The sequence below is a fragment of the Thunnus thynnus genome, chromosome 19, assembly GCF_963924715.1.
Source record: "Thunnus thynnus chromosome 19, fThuThy2.1, whole genome shotgun sequence".
NCBI lineage: Eukaryota > Metazoa > Chordata > Actinopteri > Scombriformes > Scombridae > Thunnus > Thunnus thynnus.
Window position 1 is genome coordinate 21,495,102 of NC_089535.1, and position 19,340 is coordinate 21,514,441.

The 19,340-nt window shown below is 43.5% G+C and overlaps 13 non-coding genes across 13 annotated transcripts; all 13 read right to left on the minus strand.

Annotated features, from left to right (window-relative positions):
- Positions 1–86: 86 nt before the first annotated feature.
- On the minus strand, positions 87–158 carry trnap-cgg (transfer RNA proline (anticodon CGG)). The gene has a single exon. It is a non-coding gene; the product is annotated as a tRNA-Pro (tRNA).
- An 801-nt stretch (positions 159–959) lies between these two features.
- Positions 960–1,031, minus strand: trnap-cgg (transfer RNA proline (anticodon CGG)). Its single transcript has one exon. It is a non-coding gene; the product is annotated as a tRNA-Pro (tRNA).
- A 421-nt stretch (positions 1,032–1,452) lies between these two features.
- trnap-agg (transfer RNA proline (anticodon AGG)) lies at positions 1,453–1,524 on the minus strand. The gene has a single exon. It is a non-coding gene; the product is annotated as a tRNA-Pro (tRNA).
- Positions 1,525–1,945: 421 nt separating this feature from the next.
- Positions 1,946–2,017, minus strand: trnap-ugg (transfer RNA proline (anticodon UGG)). The gene has a single exon. It is a non-coding gene; the product is annotated as a tRNA-Pro (tRNA).
- An 832-nt stretch (positions 2,018–2,849) lies between these two features.
- Positions 2,850–2,921, minus strand: trnap-agg (transfer RNA proline (anticodon AGG)). The gene has a single exon. It is a non-coding gene; the product is annotated as a tRNA-Pro (tRNA).
- A 421-nt stretch (positions 2,922–3,342) lies between these two features.
- trnap-ugg (transfer RNA proline (anticodon UGG)) lies at positions 3,343–3,414 on the minus strand. Its single transcript has one exon. It is a non-coding gene; the product is annotated as a tRNA-Pro (tRNA).
- Positions 3,415–4,246: 832 nt separating this feature from the next.
- On the minus strand, positions 4,247–4,318 carry trnap-agg (transfer RNA proline (anticodon AGG)). Its single transcript has one exon. It is a non-coding gene; the product is annotated as a tRNA-Pro (tRNA).
- Positions 4,319–4,739: 421 nt separating this feature from the next.
- On the minus strand, positions 4,740–4,811 carry trnap-ugg (transfer RNA proline (anticodon UGG)). The gene has a single exon. It is a non-coding gene; the product is annotated as a tRNA-Pro (tRNA).
- An 832-nt stretch (positions 4,812–5,643) lies between these two features.
- Positions 5,644–5,715, minus strand: trnap-agg (transfer RNA proline (anticodon AGG)). The gene has a single exon. It is a non-coding gene; the product is annotated as a tRNA-Pro (tRNA).
- A 421-nt stretch (positions 5,716–6,136) lies between these two features.
- On the minus strand, positions 6,137–6,208 carry trnap-ugg (transfer RNA proline (anticodon UGG)). The gene has a single exon. It is a non-coding gene; the product is annotated as a tRNA-Pro (tRNA).
- Positions 6,209–7,013: 805 nt separating this feature from the next.
- trnap-cgg (transfer RNA proline (anticodon CGG)) lies at positions 7,014–7,085 on the minus strand. Its single transcript has one exon. It is a non-coding gene; the product is annotated as a tRNA-Pro (tRNA).
- A 931-nt stretch (positions 7,086–8,016) lies between these two features.
- On the minus strand, positions 8,017–8,088 carry trnap-cgg (transfer RNA proline (anticodon CGG)). The gene has a single exon. It is a non-coding gene; the product is annotated as a tRNA-Pro (tRNA).
- Positions 8,089–8,504: 416 nt separating this feature from the next.
- trnap-agg (transfer RNA proline (anticodon AGG)) lies at positions 8,505–8,576 on the minus strand. Its single transcript has one exon. It is a non-coding gene; the product is annotated as a tRNA-Pro (tRNA).
- Positions 8,577–19,340: the final 10,764 nt, after the last annotated feature.

Below are 19,340 nucleotides of genomic sequence, written 5' to 3' on the forward strand. Positions count from 1 at the left end.
CAACTCCTTCTTTGGATGTCTTAGCTTCCCAAGAGTTCCAAACCTAGCCAGCTAACCCACAGTAAGTAGCCACATTCCTGACTCCTGGGCTCGTCCGGGATTTGAACCCGGGACCTCTCGCACCCGAAGCGAGAAGCATACCCCTAGACCAACGAGCCACAGAGCACTTCAGCCATGCCATTGCAGCTCGGAGAATTTGGTTCAGTGTACCTTCTCCCCAGCAACTACTGTTGGATCCATCCTGCCATTCAATTTCCATCCTGCCATTGTCTTCAATTTCCATGTCAGCTTGCAGCGGAATCTACTGAAGTCTCTTCCAGCCTTGATGTGCCCGGCATACCTCCCAAACATTTGAACTGGGAACTTCAACATGTAGGCGGAGCAGTTTGACTCTCACCTCCCTAGTATGTTGTAGCTTTCCCACTGTTCCTAAAGGTTTCAAACTTGAAAAATGAAAACAGACAACCCAAAAGAAGCACTCAAATTCCTGAATCTCAGGGCTCGTCCAGAATTTGAACCCGGGACCGCTCACACCCTAAGCAAGAATTATACCCCTACACCAATGACCCACAGACGGCCTTAACCATGTGATTGCATCTGGGTGAAATTTACACAGTGTACCTTTTTTCCAAGCAACCACTGTTGGATCCATCCATCTGTTTGTCTGCGCTTTCTAGGTCAGGTTGCGGCGGTTGCATGCTCAGCAAAAACGCGTGAATGCTGTCTTCCCCTGCCTCCTCTTGCACTTTTTAAGGGATCACGAGGCATTTCGAGAACAGAGCGGATATGCAGCACTTGCAGTATGCTCCCGGCCTTTACTGAAGTCTCCTACCAGGGGAACTGATACCTTCAACATGTAGGCCCTTCCACTCTCAACTCCTTCTTTGGATGTCTTAGCTTCCCAAGAGTTCCAAACCTAGCCAGCTAACCCACAGTAAGTAGCCACATTCCTGACTCCTGGGCTCGTCCGGGATTTGAACCCGGGGCCTCTCACACCCGAAGCGAGAATCATACCCCTAGACCAACGAGCCACGAACAGCATTAACCGTGCCATTCCAGACGGGTGAAATCTAAACAGTGTACCTTTTTTTCAAGCAACTACTGTTGGATCCATCTAATTGTCTTCACTTTCCAGGTCAGGTTGCAGCGGTTGCATGTTTAGCATTTATGCCTAAATGCTGTCTTCCCCGCCTCCTCTTGCACTTCCTAGGGGATCGTGAGGCATTTTAAGAACACAACGGAAATGCAGCACTTTCAGTATGCTCCTGGTGTCTACTGAAGTCTCCTGCCAAGAGGACATGCCCAGCGCACCTCCCAACTGACTTGACTGACACCTTCAACATGTAGGTAGAGCACTTCCACTCTCAACCCCTTCTTAGGATGTATTAGCTTCCCAACACTTTTAAGAACTAGCCACATAACCCACAATAGGAAGCCACATTCCTGACCTTTGGGCTCGTCCGGGATTTGAACCCGGGACCTCTCGCACCCTAAGCGAGAATCATACCCCTAGACCAACGAGCCGCAGAAAGCAGCAACAATACGATTGCAGCGGGTCGAAATTTGCAGCGTGTGCCTTTTTTCCCAGCAACCACCGTTGGATCCATCCGTCTATTTGTCTTCACTTTCCAGGTCAGGTTGCAGTGGTTGCATGCTCAGCAAAAATGGCTAAATGCTGTCTTCCCCGCCTCCTCCACCTGCACTGTTTAGGGGGATCACGAGGCATTTCGATAAGAGAGAGGATATGCAGCACTTACAGTATGCTCCTCCTCCATTTACAGCAGTCTCCTAGCAGGGGGATATGACCAGCATACCTCTCAACTGATACCTTCAACATGTAGGCGTAGCACTTCCACTCTCAACTCCTTCTTAGGATGTCTTAGCTTCCCAACAGTTCCAAACCTAGGCAGAAACCCCACAGTAAGTAACCACATTCCTGACTCCTGGGCTCGTCCGGGATTTGAACCCGGGACCTCTCGCACCCAAAGCGAGAATCATACCCCTAGACCAACGAGCCACAGAGCACTTCAGCCATGCCATTGCAGCTGGGAGAATTTGGTTCAGTGTACCTTCTCCCCAGCAACTACTGTTGGATCCATCCTGCCATTCAATTTCCATCCTGCCATTGTCTTCAATTTCCATGTCAGCTTGCAGCGGAATCTACTGAAGTCTCTTCCAGCCTTGATGTGCCCGGCATACCTCCCAAACATTTGAACTGGGAACTTCAACATGTAGGCGGAGCAGTTTGACTCTCACCTCCCTAGTATGTTGTAGCTTTCCCACTGTTCCTAAAGGTTTCAAACTTGAAAAATGAAAACAGACAACCCAAAAGAAGCACTCAAATTCCTGAATCTCAGGGCTCGTCCAGAATTTGAACCCGGGACCGCTCACACCCTAAGCAAGAATTATACCCCTAGACCAACGAGCCACGAACAGCATTAACCGTGCCATTCCAGACGGGTGAAATCTAAACAGTGTACCTTTTTTTCAAGCAACTACTGTTGGATCCATCTAATTGTCTTCACTTTCCAGGTCAGGTTGCAGCGGTTGCATGTTTAGCATTTATGCCTAAATGCTGTCTTCCCCGCCTCCTCTTGCACTTCCTAGGGGATCGTGAGGCATTTTAAGAACACAACGGAAATGCAGCACTTTCAGTATGCTCCTGGTGTCTACTGAAGTCTCCTGCCAAGAGGACATGCCCAGCGCACCTCCCAACTGACTTGACTGACACCTTCAACATGTAGGTAGAGCACTTCCACTCTCAACCCCTTCTTAGGATGTATTAGCTTCCCAACACTTTTAAGAACTAGCCACATAACCCACAATAGGAAGCCACATTCCTGACCTTTGGGCTCGTCCGGGATTTGAACCCGGGACCTCTCGCACCCTAAGCGAGAATCATACCCCTAGACCAACGAGCCGCAGAAAGCAGCAACAATACGATTGCAGCGGGTCGAAATTTGCAGCGTGTGCCTTTTTTCCCAGCAACCACCGTTGGATCCATCCGTCTATTTGTCTTCACTTTCCAGGTCAGGTTGCAGTGGTTGCATGCTCAGCAAAAATGGCTAAATGCTGTCTTCCCCGCCTCCTCCACCTGCACTGTTTAGGGGGATCACGAGGCATTTCGATAAGAGAGAGGATATGCAGCACTTACAGTATGCTCCTCCTCCATTTACAGCAGTCTCCTAGCAGGGGGATATGACCAGCATACCTCTCAACTGATACCTTCAACATGTAGGCGTAGCACTTCCACTCTCAACTCCTTCTTAGGATGTCTTAGCTTCCCAACAGTTCCAAACCTAGGCAGAAACCCCACAGTAAGTAACCACATTCCTGACTCCTGGGCTCGTCCGGGATTTGAACCCGGGACCTCTCGCACCCAAAGCGAGAATCATACCCCTAGACCAACGAGCCACAGAGCACTTCAGCCATGCCATTGCAGCTGGGAGAATTTGGTTCAGTGTACCTTCTCCCCAGCAACTACTGTTGGATCCATCCTGCCATTCAATTTCCATCCTGCCATTGTCTTCAATTTCCATGTCAGCTTGCAGCGGAATCTACTGAAGTCTCTTCCAGCCTTGATGTGCCCGGCATACCTCCCAAACATTTGAACTGGGAACTTCAACATGTAGGCGGAGCAGTTTGACTCTCACCTCCCTAGTATGTTGTAGCTTTCCCACTGTTCCTAAAGGTTTCAAACTTGAAAAATGAAAACAGACAACCCAAAAGAAGCACTCAAATTCCTGAATCTCAGGGCTCGTCCAGAATTTGAACCCGGGACCGCTCACACCCTAAGCAAGAATTATACCCCTAGACCAACGAGCCACGAACAGCATTAACCGTGCCATTCCAGACGGGTGAAATCTAAACAGTGTACCTTTTTTTCAAGCAACTACTGTTGGATCCATCTAATTGTCTTCACTTTCCAGGTCAGGTTGCAGCGGTTGCATGTTTAGCATTTATGCCTAAATGCTGTCTTCCCCGCCTCCTCTTGCACTTCCTAGGGGATCGTGAGGCATTTTAAGAACACAACGGAAATGCAGCACTTTCAGTATGCTCCTGGTGTCTACTGAAGTCTCCTGCCAAGAGGACATGCCCAGCGCACCTCCCAACTGACTTGACTGACACCTTCAACATGTAGGTAGAGCACTTCCACTCTCAACCCCTTCTTAGGATGTATTAGCTTCCCAACACTTTTAAGAACTAGCCACATAACCCACAATAGGAAGCCACATTCCTGACCTTTGGGCTCGTCCGGGATTTGAACCCGGGACCTCTCGCACCCTAAGCGAGAATCATACCCCTAGACCAACGAGCCGCAGAAAGCAGCAACAATACGATTGCAGCGGGTCGAAATTTGCAGCGTGTGCCTTTTTTCCCAGCAACCACCGTTGGATCCATCCGTCTATTTGTCTTCACTTTCCAGGTCAGGTTGCAGTGGTTGCATGCTCAGCAAAAATGGCTAAATGCTGTCTTCCCCGCCTCCTCCACCTGCACTGTTTAGGGGGATCACGAGGCATTTCGATAAGAGAGAGGATATGCAGCACTTACAGTATGCTCCTCCTCCATTTACAGCAGTCTCCTAGCAGGGGGATATGACCAGCATACCTCTCAACTGATACCTTCAACATGTAGGCGTAGCACTTCCACTCTCAACTCCTTCTTAGGATGTCTTAGCTTCCCAACAGTTCCAAACCTAGGCAGAAACCCCACAGTAAGTAACCACATTCCTGACTCCTGGGCTCGTCCAGGATTTGAACCCGGGACCTCTCGCACCCAAAGCGAGAATCATACCCCTAGACCAACGAGCCGCAGAGCACTTCAGCCATGCCATTGCAGCTGGGAGAATTTGGTTCAGTGTACCTTCTCCCCAGCAACTACTGTTGGATCCATCCTGCCATTCAATTTCCATCCTGCCATTGTCTTCAATTTCCATGTCAGCTTGCAGCGGAATCTACTGAAGTCTCTTCCAGCCTTGATGTGCCCGGCATACCTCCCAAACATTTGAACTGGGAACTTCAACATGTAGGCGGAGCAGTTTGACTCTCACCTCCCTAGTATGTTGTAGCTTTCCCACTGTTCCTAAAGGTTTCAAACTTGAAAAATGAAAACAGACAACCCAAAAGAAGCACTCAAATTCCTGAATCTCAGGGCTCGTCCAGAATTTGAACCCGGGACCGCTCACACCCTAAGCAAGAATTATACCCCTAGACCAACGAGCCACGAACAGCATTAACCGTGCCATTCCAGACGGGTGAAATCTAAACAGTGTACCTTTTTTTCAAGCAACTACTGTTGGATCCATCTAATTGTCTTCACTTTCCAGGTCAGGTTGCAGCGGTTGCATGTTTAGCATTTATGCCTAAATGCTGTCTTCCCCGCCTCCTCTTGCACTTCCTAGGGGATCGTGAGGCATTTTAAGAACACAACGGAAATGCAGCACTTTCAGTATGCTCCTGGTGTCTACTGAAGTCTCCTGCCAAGAGGACATGCCCAGCGCACCTCCCAACTGACTTGACTGACACCTTCAACATGTAGGTAGAGCACTTCCACTCTCAACCCCTTCTTAGGATGTATTAGCTTCCCAACACTTTTAAGAACTAGCCACATAACCCACAATAGGAAGCCACATTCCTGACCTTTGGGCTCGTCCGGGATTTGAACCCGGGACCTCTCGCACCCTAAGCGAGAATCATACCCCTAGACCAACGAGCCGCAGAAAGCAGCAACAATACGATTGCAGCGGGTCGAAATTTGCAGCGTGTGCCTTTTTTCCCAGCAACCACCGTTGGATCCATCCGTCTATTTGTCTTCACTTTCCAGGTCAGGTTGCAGTGGTTGCATGCTCAGCAAAAATGGCTAAATGCTGTCTTCCCCGCCTCCTCCACCTGCACTGTTTAGGGGGATCACGAGGCATTTCGATAAGAGAGAGGATATGCAGCACTTACAGTATGCTCCTCCTCCATTTACAGCAGTCTCCTAGCAGGGGGATATGACCAGCATACCTCTCAACTGATACCTTCAACATGTAGGCGTAGCACTTCCACTCTCAACTCCTTCTTAGGATGTCTTAGCTTCCCAACAGTTCCAAACCTAGGCAGAAACCCCACAGTAAGTAACCACATTCCTGACTCCTGGGCTCGTCCAGGATTTGAACCCGGGACCTCTCGCACCCAAAGCGAGAATCATACCCCTAGACCAACGAGCCGCAGAGCACTTCAGCCATGCCATTGCAGCTGGGAGAATTTGGTTCAGTGTACCTTCTCCCCAGCAACTACTGTTGGATCCATCCTGCCATTCAATTTCCATCCTGCCATTGTCTTCAATTTCCATGTCAGCTTGCAGCGGAATCTACTGAAGTCTCTTCCAGCCTTGATGTGCCCGGCATACCTCCCAAACATTTGAACTGGGAACTTCAACATGTAGGCGGAGCAGTTTGACTCTCACCTCCCTAGTATGTTGTAGCTTTCCCACTGTTCCTAAAGGTTTCAAACTTGAAAAATGAAAACAGACAACCCAAAAGAAGCACTCAAATTCCTGAATCTCAGGGCTCGTCCAGAATTTGAACCCGGGACCGCTCACACCCTAAGCAAGAATTATACCCCTACACCAATGACCCACAGACGGCCTTAACCATGTGATTGCATCTGGGTGAAATTTACACAGTGTACCTTTTTTCCAAGCAACCACTGTTGGATCCATCCATCTGTTTGTCTGCGCTTTCTAGGTCAGGTTGCGGCGGTTGCATGCTCAGCAAAAACACGTGAATGCTGTCTTCCCCTGCCTCCTCTTGCACTTTTTAAGGGATCACGAGGCATTTCGAGAACAGAGCGGATATGCAGCACTTGCAGTATGCTCCCGGCCTTTACTGAAGTCTCCTACCAGGGGAACTGATACCTTCAACATGTAGGCGTAGCCCTTCCACTCTCAACTTCTTCTTTGGATGTCTTAGCTTCCCAAGAGTTCCAAACCTAGCCAGCTAACCCACAGTAAGTAGCACATTCCTAACTCCTGGGCTCGTCCGGGATTTGAACCCGGGACCTCTCGCACCCGAAGCGAGAATCATACCCCTAGACCAACGAGCCACGAACAGCATTAACCGTGCCATTCCAGACGGGTGAAATCTAAACAGTGTACCTTTTTTTCAAGCAACTACTGTTGGATCCATCCATCTATCCGTCTTCACTTTCCAGGTCAGGTTGCAGTGGTTGCATGTTTAGCATTTATGCCTAAATGCTGTCTTCCCCGCCTCCTCTTGCACTTCCTAGGGGATCGTGAGGCATTTTAAGAACACAACGGAAATGCAGCACTTTCAGTATGCTCCTGGTGTCTACTGAAGTCTCCTGCCAAGAGGACATGCCCAGCGCACCTCCCAACTGACTTGACTGACACCTTCAACATGTAGGTAGAGCACTTCCACTCTCAACCCCTTCTTAGGATGTATTAGCTTTCCAACAACAGCATTAACCGTGCCATTCCAGACGGGTGAAATCTAAACAGTGTACCTTTTTTTCAAGCAACTACTGTTGGATCCATCCATCTATCCGTCTAATTGTCTTCACTTTCCAGGTCAGGTTGCAGGGAAGCTAATACAAGAATTATACCCCTACACCAATGACCCACAGACGGCCTTAACCATGTGATTGCATCTGGGTGAAATTTACACAGTGTACCTTTTTTCCAAGCAACCACTGTTGGATCCATCCATCTGTTTGTCTGCGCTTTCTAGGTCAGGTTGCGGCGGTTGCATGCTCAGCAAAAACGCGTGAATGCTGTCTTCCCCTGCCTCCTCTTGCACTTTTTAAGGGATCACGAGGCATTTCGAGAACAGAGCGGATATGCAGCACTTGCAGTATGCTCCCGGCCTTTACTGAAGTCTCCTACCAGGGGAACTGATACCTTCAACATGTAGGCGTAGCCCTTCCACTCTCAACTCCTTCTTTGGATGTCTTAGCTTCCCAAGAGTTCCAAACCTAGCCAGCTAACCCACAGTAAGTAGCCACATTCCTGACTCCTGGGCTCGTCCGGGATTTGAACCCGGGACCTCTCGCACCCGAAGCGAGAATCATACCCCTAGACCAACGAGCCACGAACAGCATTAACCGTGCCATTCCAGACGGGTGAAATCTAAACAGTGTACCTTTTTTTCAAGCAACTACTGTTGGATCCATCCATCTATCCGTCTTCACTTTCCAGGTCAGGTTGCAGCGGTTGCATGTTTAGCATTTATGCCTAAATGCTGTCTTCCCCGCCTCCTCTTGCACTTCCTAGGGGATCGTGAGGCATTTTAAGAACACAACGGAAATGCAGCACTTTCAGTATGCTCCTGGTGTCTACTGAAGTCTCCTGCCAAGAGGACATGCCCAGCGTACCTCCCAACTGACACCTTCAACATGTAGGTAGAGCACTTCCACTCTCAACCCCTTCTTAGGATGTATTAGCTTCCCAACACTTTTAAGAACTAGCCACATAACCTACAATAGGCAGCCACATTACTGACCTTTGGGCTCGTCCGGGATTTGAACCCAGGACCTCTCGCACCCTAAGCAAGAATCATACCCCTAGACCAACGAGCCGCAGAAAGCAGCAACAATACGATTGCAGTGGGTCGAAATTTGCAGAGTGTGCCTTTTTTCCCAGCAACCACCGTTGGATCCATCCATCTATTTGTCTTCACTTTCCAGGTCAGGTTGCAGTGTTTGCATGCTCAGCAAAAATGGCTCCTCCACCTGCACTTTTTAGGGGGATCACGAGGCATTTCGATAAGAGAGAGGATATGCAGCACTTACAGTATGCTCCTTCTCCATTTACAGCAGTCTCCTAGCAGGGGGATGTGACCAGCATACCTCTCAACTGATACCTTCAACATGTAGGCGTAGCACTTCCACTCTCGACTCCTTCTTAGGATGTCTTAGCTTCCCAACAGTTCCAAACTTTAAGAACTAGCCAGATAACCCGTAATAAGGAGCCACATTCTTGCCCTTTTGGTCCGTCCGGGATTTGAACACAGTCCCTCTTGCACTGTAAGCGAGAATTATACCCCTAGACCAAAGAGCCACAGAGCACTTCCGCCATGCCATTGCAGCTGGGAGAATTTGGTTCAGTGTATCTTTTCCCCAGCAACTACTGTTGGATCCATCATTCCATTAATCAATTTGTCTTTAATTTCCATGTCAGCTTGCAGTGGCATCTACTGAAGTCTCTTTCAGTGTTGATGTGTCCGGCATACCTCCCAAACATTTGAACTGGGAACTTCAACATGTAGGTTCAGCAGTTTGACTCTCACCTCCTTCTTAGTATGCTGTAGCTTCCCAAATGTTCCTAAAAGTTTCAAATTTGCAAAATTAAAGAGACAACCCACCAAAAGTAGTCTGATTCCCGAACCTCAGGGCTCATCTGTGATTTGGACTCTAGACTTCTTCCACCCTAAGCAAGACTCATACCCCTAGACACACAAGCCACAGAAAGCATTAACCATTTGATTCCATCTGGGTGAAATTTACACAGTGTACCTCTTTTCCATCAACCACAGTTGGATCCATCCATCTATCCATCTATTTGTCTTTACATTCTAGGTCACTTCGCTTGTGTCAGTAGCTCAGCTTTATCTCTGGGGAACACCCTCACCTCTGGGAGTGAAGTTCAAATAAGGAAATGTGCGTCATGTAGCAGGTGGATGTGGCTCCCCCCTCCCCCCTGCTGATAGACTTAACAATGGAGCAGAGGAGAGAGACTGAGATAGCGATGCAACCGACCTGTGTACTGGTATGTAACATGTTTTCTTATCTTCTTCCCAAAAACAAATAATTTTTAAAATATTTGTATGAAATAAATGTTTGTAAAAAAAACAAAACATTATTTGTGTTTTGCCAAATACTGTATTTGTATTCAGGCCCATCCCTCGTTTCTATATACTAATCCTCTCTCCATTTCTTCATGTGTCCTTTTTGCCCCTGACCAACTACAATAATTCTGATGATGTAGTGACTTACATTTCTTTCAGGGAGGCTTAACCTAGCCTTAACCACAAGCACTACATGCCTACCCGCAACCCTTATTCTAACTCAAAACAAACTATAACTGTAATCTTGATCCAAAATACAAAGTTTTGACCCTAAAATGTATGAGGTTTATTATAAATGTTTGTCCTCAGATGGTACAGTAGGTTAGTCCACACAATGTCAGTCCCTCATTAGATGTTACTATATGTGTCCCTACAATGGGAACACACACATTCCAGTAGAGACAAAGAGACATACAGTGATTTTCTCTCTGTCAGCACCTTTGCCCTTCATGCTGCTGACTTCATTTCACCCATAAATATACATGTCAGCTGGATTATGCCAATCACTGTCAACTACCTTGTGTATGTGTGTGTGGTATTTAGTATGCCATTGAGTATGTGTGGGTGAGTGTATTTATGTGAGAGCATTTGTTTGGTGGTAGACTTCTATGAGCATGTGCAACTTTGCATTTTGAAATTGATCGATAATTATTTTAATTTGGCCAAAGTAATTGCTTGTACTCAAATTAATTATATTATCTCCAATTTGTGTTAGGGGACAAACAATAAATGCCAGTTATAAGGTGGACCATTTTTGATGTGCAGCATACAAAAAGATGCTGTATAGAAATTACAATGTTCAGGTCAACTCAGACTAAACTTACAGTATTTCCTTACTTATTTCTACCTCAGTTCATAGCAATATGTGTTAAAGCAGCAGTATTGGGCCACAGCTGTTGATAAGAGGAAGTTGTTTTTCTGAGTACATGTCTTTTTGTTTTTGTGTGTGTGTACTTGGATGGTTTGGAGTGTTCATCCCCCTCACTCCTTGCATAATGGTGTTTAAACGATTCTGGCAGATGTTGTTTTTGTTGGAGAATAAACTCACTTAAGTGTGAGATGGTGATCTGGTGAGATTACCTACCGTTCCCTTTCAAGGACAAATTTTAATGGTGCTGTAAATCAGCAAATGGCTCATTTTGTATGGTGCCATCTTTCAGCTGATGGAGAGAGAGCTGGCAGGTTGGCCGATCAGTTAATCTGTTGTTAAGGGATTTGTTGTGTGTTTCTCCTTTTTTAAATCAATTCAATCATTAAGTCACATGCTCTTCCCTATTACTGAAAAAAATGCATGTCAGCTTTGCATCCTGGCCTTGACATGACACAAGAACTAGCCAAAAGACAGCATCTACTGTATAATGTAAACAGACCCATTTTTTCAAAAAGAAAGGTGTGTGTAGTCTGTGAGCTGTCTGTGTAACCTGTTAGCTTAGTCCATAGTGAAATAGGGTACATTTTACTGTGCTTTTAGCCGACATTTAATCAATGCAGGCAAACTTTTAGCAAGCTGTTCATACTAAATCAGTTGCCCTGCCCCTGCCTTGGTGCCAGACCCAACAGATGCAGCTTCAGGCTCAGCAGCCCTGTCTCCCCGTTGCCATCCCTTTGCCAATGAACCAGCCCTCCTCCCAACTGAAGGAAGAAATGAGCAGCATTGCGTTGAATGACATGTCAGTTGGCATAACTGCAGGGGGTCCATGGGAATTTATTTTTTATTATTATGAAAAAAAGAAAAATTATTAAATCCCTTTCGATGATAAGAATTGGTAGTCTGTATGTATAATTAGTTCAAAAAGCTGCTGCTGATTTTATTCTTATGTTTATATCATTCTATAGATGATAATGTTCATTTATTTTAATTAAAGAGGTTAATGTGTTTTAAGTTAATATTTATTTTAATTTATTTATTAATGTTAAGATAATGTTCCATTCAAGAATTTCACCATTAAAATTACATTTAGATTGTATTTCTTAAGGAAACTGAGGAAGGGAAAATTCCATCCCAAGTTCTTGTTAACTTTTATAGAGGACCAATAGAGAGCATCCTGCCTTGACACATCACAAATTGGCATGAGATGTGCATAGTCCAAGATAGGAAGGCTCTGCAGTGGGTGATTAAAACGCCCAGAACATCATCGGTACCCGTTTTCCGAGCAACAGTGATATCAGTGAGGTGAAGTGCCTGCACAGAGCCCAAAGGATACTAAAAGACAATACCCACCCCAGGCACAGCCTGTTCACCCTACTGTTGCCTGGCAAAAGATTCCTAAACAACCACTGTTGTACCACTAGACTACAGAGCAGCTTCTTTCTTCAGGCTGTGAGACTCCTCAATTCATCCTCTGCACTCCAATATAAAAAATGGTTTTATTTTTATGACTTATTATTTATTAATCCATATATGTAATTTCTGTTTTTGTGAGTAGCATAAAGGGACTACAAACTACATTTTGTTGTACAATCTTGTGCTGTAAAATGATAATAACAAGTGAATCTTGAATCTTGAATCTTAAAAGATGGCCTTTAGCACATTTCTTATAGAGGGTATCAGTCAAATAATGAATTCCACTGTATGCAAAATGTTGCTTGCATGTCTGCACAGTGTATATTTTCACAGCTCAGTGTCAGTAAATATCATACAGTAAGTATTGGACTACAAGAGAGTTGCAAGCCTGCAAAGGTAGAGTTATTTGAAGCTTTGAATGGTTCGATTGGGTTCTGGTGTGGTTACGGCAGTTGCGCAGGATTGGCATGGCCTGTGATGGTGGGGTGGTGGGGCCCAGTATGATATCTTTTCATGTGGCCCAAATCCCTGGCAGCATACCTAGATGGATTGATGATGAGAAAGAGACAGATTGAAAAAAAAAGATGATTCCATAGAGGGATTTGGATGGAAGTAGAAATAAATCTACTCTAAATGCTGCCACTTTGAGACTGTACTCAATGAGCTGAGAGAATCAGAAGTAGGGAGGGAGAGAGGGATAAGAAAAGGAACTGGTGGATTGACAAAAATAGAGAATGTAATAGGTTCTAACTAAGACCATCTGTATGCGGTTTTACTGGATGAGCTCACCTTGTGAGACGAAGAGGAAATGAATCCCAAGGACACTCTTTTCACAGGGACACTAAGAACAAGTATGGTGAATAAGACTTTTCAAAATGTTTTATTATATATATTTTTTTGAGGTACACATTTCTACATCCATACAGATCTAAGGGATATTAGTGCACAAACAAAATTTCTCCGTTATTTGATTTTATTTTTTTTTTGTCATATACAGTAAATGACAACAAGCAAATGAAACCAAGTATTATTTTGGGTGCGGAATGACTTAACAAGCATTCAAACTCCATCATCCTCAGAATATTCATTAGATTTGCCACCATTAATTTTTTGTCCTTACATGTGTCTCAAGAAAGAATATTTTGAGAAATGTAACCAGGAAGAGATGGGGAAAGAAAGGCCCACAGAGTAGTGTGATGTACATTGTACAGTATGTGCCCCATAAAAGACAAGTAAGTGCTTGTCTTGATTGACAATTAAGAGCTTAACTAAATTCCATTGACATTAACCATTGGTTTAACAAGTCAGTGAAACTGGTTTTGGTAAATAAGTGATTCGACTCTACTGTTTTTTACTTAATTAATTTCAACCAAAAAGGCAAGTAGGATAATGTGTCGGCTCAAGCTTTATAATTTCTATAAACAAATGGAAAATGTACACAGGAAATATACATTCAAGATCAATGACTTTCACCTACTCTAAGATAACCTATCTCCTTGTTAAAAGTTAGATTGAAGGTAAGTTGTTAATTTTGTTTGGGGCTTATGGTTTGGACTCCTGTTGTGATTAACTTGCACAGAGAACATCCAATATATTGAGACAACATTAGCGGTCTCCTCCTGCTGCTGGATCTGCTCCTAAAACATCTGTTATTTCCCTGACTGTTTTTTACTCCTCAAGTACAACCCTGATTCTCTCTTCTCTTGATACATCTTTCCTACAATATGCCTGTGCCTGAGGACTGACTTATCCTGCTGACCTGCATCTTGTGGGCTCCATGTTTGTGTTGTTAATGTCGCTGGCAAAGAACCCGTAAATGTCTGATCAAACAGATCAGGTGTTACGACACTGCTCCCCATGTATGTATGTAAAGTGGAGATTGACAGAAATGGCTGTTATCCAAAATTACAGGGCAATGTTTTTTACAACTTCACTGACTTTGTTCCAAACCTTGCTTGATTTTATTCAGTAATATTCTTTATTGTGTTTTTAAAGTTGTATTAATAATTTATTTTACACAACAATAAATTGCTGTAAAAATACAGCCAGATTATACTTCCTAAATATGATGAAATACCGGAAATCTTGATGCTTTTTGGAGCCAAAAGCAAGATCAAACATTAACAGTAGGTAAGTGTAAGATCTGATGACAAAATTGAGTATTTTTCATTTCAGTGCAGTAATGGAATGACGGAAGCCACATTCGAACAACATTATGATGATTGTTCATCCTCGTTTCTAAACTAAAAGGTCAGTAACATACTGAAAAAACAGAATTACATTTGCACATCTGGTTATTGAACTGGTTGAACTTTTTCTCTGGTAATTGGTATAAATCCTTGCATGCCCCTGATAGGCATAAGAGAACATTTTCAGGTAGTGTGTCTTCAGCAGTTGGAAGTTTGGATAAACATTATTTCCATATGACTGCTGCTTGCAGGTAGAGTTTATTTTTTTTCATTTTTGGATGACTGTTTTGTATTGAGTACATCTGCACTTCAAATTAGTGAACACCAATGTTAGACCGGCCAGATAGATAAACCTTGTTTACAATTAATCAAATGACTGCACAGCATGATGTACAGTAACTTAATTTACCAGGGCAGTTTATCTTAGGGTTATGCTGTGCCTGGAAGCTGCCCAGTACAACCACAGTATTGATCTGTCAGCCACTGAGCAGCTCCACAGGAGGAGTTAGGCATTTATGACCTTATTCAAGGAACCATGGTACTGAAGAGGGGGCAAGTGATGCTCTGTCTTTTTTCTGCCCAGATTCCCACCCAGATTTCAGTCAGACTTCTGGTCACAAGCCTCCGCAAGCCACTGCTGTCCCAATCAAACAGACACAAACATAAACAGTGCATCAGAATCCTCTTTCTGGCAGTCTGCAAAATAGCATTTGAGCTCTGTATTGTTCATCCAACTTCTGAGAAAAGTATCAATCTCTTTGCTTTACCAAATGATTTTATTCCTTCAGCAGTTACTCGATTGCTTCAGCTTTTCTTTATTCCATTCTGGAGAGTAAATGTACAACCAGTGACTGTTTTTGTTACTGTCAGGTCATTAATCTTCAAGTGAAAGTAATGATATGCATTCAGATTGACTACTGAAGTTAATTCCAAACAGTCACTTGTGTTTTTAAAGTTGAGAAAGATTTTTAGCCACTGAGATCCTGAAATACTTTCAGTGTTTTTTCCAATAACCTTTTCGCAGTCAATAAAATACTTTCAAAGGGTTTTCCAATGAAGATAAAAGAATGTGTAACTCCCAGAATAATGGTGTTATTTCAGGTTTATCAAAGGTAGATTAAGGGATTAGAGCCTGCTGAGATTTTCAATGAGAGATTATGTGGATGTACTGCAGTGTAGTAACACCACATAGTCTCTATCTCTAACACAAAACACACTGATCACCTAATTTGGCAACACACACACATACACACACAGAGATCTGGCTGGCATAATAGGTTGCAATACCTCCCCATCTGTGTTTGTGATTTATTTCCACTCATTTAGAAGCAGCCAGCTCTCACACAGGGGCTTTGCTTATTAGTGGCAGTGTGGAGATAGAATAGATCTCTGGATGGTGGAATGAATTCATTTTAAAGGAATGGCATGTTGGGAATCACCTGGGAAATCATGGATTACATAAAGCTACCTGCATATTTCTCCAGGAGGAAAGTAATACATTACAGACAGAATTAACAGGCTAGATGAAGAACTGGGCCACAGAGAAATACATATAGTGTGTCAGAAAGTCATGTAGGGACACACAGGGTAAAAATCAAAAGACTACCAATAAAAGGGGACCTATTATGCTCATTTTCAGCTATATATCTTTATTTTTGAACTCCACTAGAGTAGCTTTGCATGATTCACAGTTCAAAAAACAAGCAGTCTTAGCTCCTGTCTCTTTAAGGCCCCCCTCCCAATGAGCCCACTCTGGTCTGATTGGCCAGCTTTCTGGAAGCCTGCGGAGGGTCAGCCATTTCAGAGTCATGTTAAGTTACCTCTGATGCAAACCCAACATTTCCTGCTTAACTGCTTCAAATTAAAAGCTTTTACATGACTAAATAACAGGAGACTTTTATTGTGAAGAATTTACAGGAAATTAAACATGTTCCTTACAGAATTAGCGGAACTTCGTTAGCACTAAAAACCATGCGACACGACAATATATGGAGATATTTGGAGCTCTTTGTTCAGTGGATCAGTTAGAAATAATGCAGGGAGGAATAGTACAAGCAGAAACAGCCACAGTGATGATGATGTTTGATGAAGAGCTACAGATGACCAGCACACCTCCGACAGGTAAATAGCTTACTTTGTCCTGCTGTGTAATGGAAAAACACTCAGTGTGCCAGCTAGACTCGAGTCATAGCTCGAGTCTCAAACAATGGAAAAATGCCATAATGTTAGTGAAGTGGAGCATTGAACAGATGACCATATAAAGGAATCCCTCACGAGCTGACATCTGCTCAGGCTGAAAGTAGAAAAAAACGTTGGAAACTGAGTGTTCAGAGCAGTCTGAAGCCTTGCTTCTTACATGCTTTTTGCTCACAGGGATTACTTCTACATACATTTACCTCATTATTTGACACTTTGGTCAAGTTTAATATGAACATCCAACATTGTAACAGTACATATACACTAATGCAGTGCCCATTCAAAACATGCCTGTTCAGAACAAGCCAATGACTTATTATTTCTCAAGAACTGCATATGTATGTATCAGTTGACAAATGTATCAAAGAAAATGATAGAGAATGAATAAAATAAATGGTTTAAATCCAGACAGAAAATTTACCAGTGAGACTAAACTGAGGTGGAACTGTAGAAGCAGTTTACAGCCTTCCATCGGTTGATTCTGCTGCCAATCAAATGTGTCTGTGCTCCTATTGGCTAGTTTTACTGTCTCCACCTCTATTTTTATCTCCTGTGTATGCTTGCTGTTCTCTCTCAGGCAGTTTAACTGGGTGGGGCGTGTGCTGTTGTCCCATTCAGTGAGTCAGAGCCCAGAAGCCCCACACCTCTGGGATGTAGCAGTGTTTAATATCAAACGATCCCTGCTGCCCTCAGACACAGAGCTGTGGGGCTCACTGTTCCCTTGTTTATTCAAAGTTTATCAATATTAAATGTCCAAATTGCACCAAATTCAATACTGCACATCCCTAGGTCCCCAGCAATACACCTGCCAAGTGTGAAGTCGATCAGATGAACAGTTCTCGAGATATGCAAAGGACACAGACAAATTCCTGTTGCTACCTTGGTTAAATTTTGTTGAGAAAGAGATTCCTTGATTTTTAGTTAGATGAACTGCAGTGCCCATTCAAAACATGTCTGAGACATCCTGCAGTAAGTCTTGAATGTACATGCCAAGTTTTGTTCACAATACACACTTCAATAGTAGAGCTTAAGTCTCTTAAACTTTTTCAAGTCATTATCACTATGGTTGTAATCTAACCTCTGAACACAATGTAGGTTGCAATGGCAGAGTGGTGCTGTCAGTATTTCCCGCTCATTGATTTCACATGCAGAAGAAGACGCAGAAGTAATGTTGTTTATGAGGTATTTTTTTATATATTTCATGAGAACTGCTCATCCAAACAACTTAAACTTGACACTGAACTTCCTTGGGTCTTCAAGGACACACATACATACAGACATACAGACAGAGATTCCTTTCTTTATAGTTAGATGACTGAAAATAAGGAAAAGATTAAATGTCCCCTTTAAATTATGAATAAAGCTATCAGGTTATTACTCTAGGTTAAAATACTGCATACATTATGGTTTGGAATACAGTAACAAGCTGAATAACAGACAGAAATAGAGTGATAGTGAGAGGTTTTCATGGGTCCAAAATATTGGAGCATAATCAGACTGGACTCAAATAGACCCAAGGATCCAAAATGCATTCAACTTAAACAAACAATAACAGAGGGATAACTCCGACAATGGCAGCAGCATGATGCACTATCAATTAACAAGCAATCGTGGTCGAAGTAGTAAGTAAGCATAGTAATAATAAAGCATGGTAATAATGTCCCAGAAAAAAAAAATAATTAGCATAAACTAATTTAACAAATATTTTGTTTATCTGCTTCAAAGACTAATTTAAAGTTTGACCCAGTTGTAGCAGGCTATGATTTCAGTGTCCAGGACAGTCCAGTTAGGATGAAGGTTTTGGTGGATAATGAATATGGTGACCTTGCTTGGTAAAGTTGGGAAATACTGATGAAAGATATACACATATATGCACTGTTTTAGAAAACCTATCAAAATGAATTGTCTTGGAAGTGAGAATTTGTCTGATCATACATCTTTCCCTTGAAAGATTTTTAATCTTTGCAACACAACACAGAGGCTGTTGGACACTACTGGAATGATGACAATGTTGGGTAGAGTGTTTAAAGTCCCAAATGCTTGCAATGGGTGTATAATAAAAGTTAGACAAAAAGGATGGACTGTTTGGGGTTAGAGGTTGAATAGAAATGGGGCTACCAGTTTGTTTGTTGTGGAAGAGGTCCAGGCTTGGTGAACGGTCGATTCCTTTCTCAGTTAGGCATTGATGTCTGCAGATGGGGCAGAATGCAGCTGGATTTTCACAGCCAGCTGGGGCGATGATGAAAGGATCAGACTCCAGATGGCAGACATCACCCAGAGATTCTTCAGAGTTGGACAGCTTGGTGGGGCAGGCAGGGGACAAAACTGATGAGATTGACAGCTCTATCAAGACAAGATAGCAAACACACTGCAGTGCCAGCAAAGACGCAACCAGCAATGCCTTAAATATGCAAGGCAATGGTAGGTGCCTCTTCACCACAGGTATGTGAAGAGTTTGTCCTGCTTTAACCTGGTCTGAACCTTATAAATGTAGTCAGAGGTTTGAAATACTGTCACAGAAGTACATAGAGAACATGTCACAATTTGGAAATGAAGACAGAACAAGTGATGGAAACTGGCAGGCGCCTAGATGGATAGACAAAGTTTTATGGAGCATGAATAGTTTTATAGGCTCACATCGACAAAGCAGAATATTGTTAGTTGAGGTATGTTAACTTGGTGCTTATTGTTCTTAATTATACATTAAATCCCACAAAGGTAAAAATTAATCAAAATTCTCTTAACACATTAAGACCAGGTGCAACGTTTGCGTGCTTGTCCCTTTAGAGAAGGAGGTGACATCAGAGTGTTTTAGATAATGTCATTG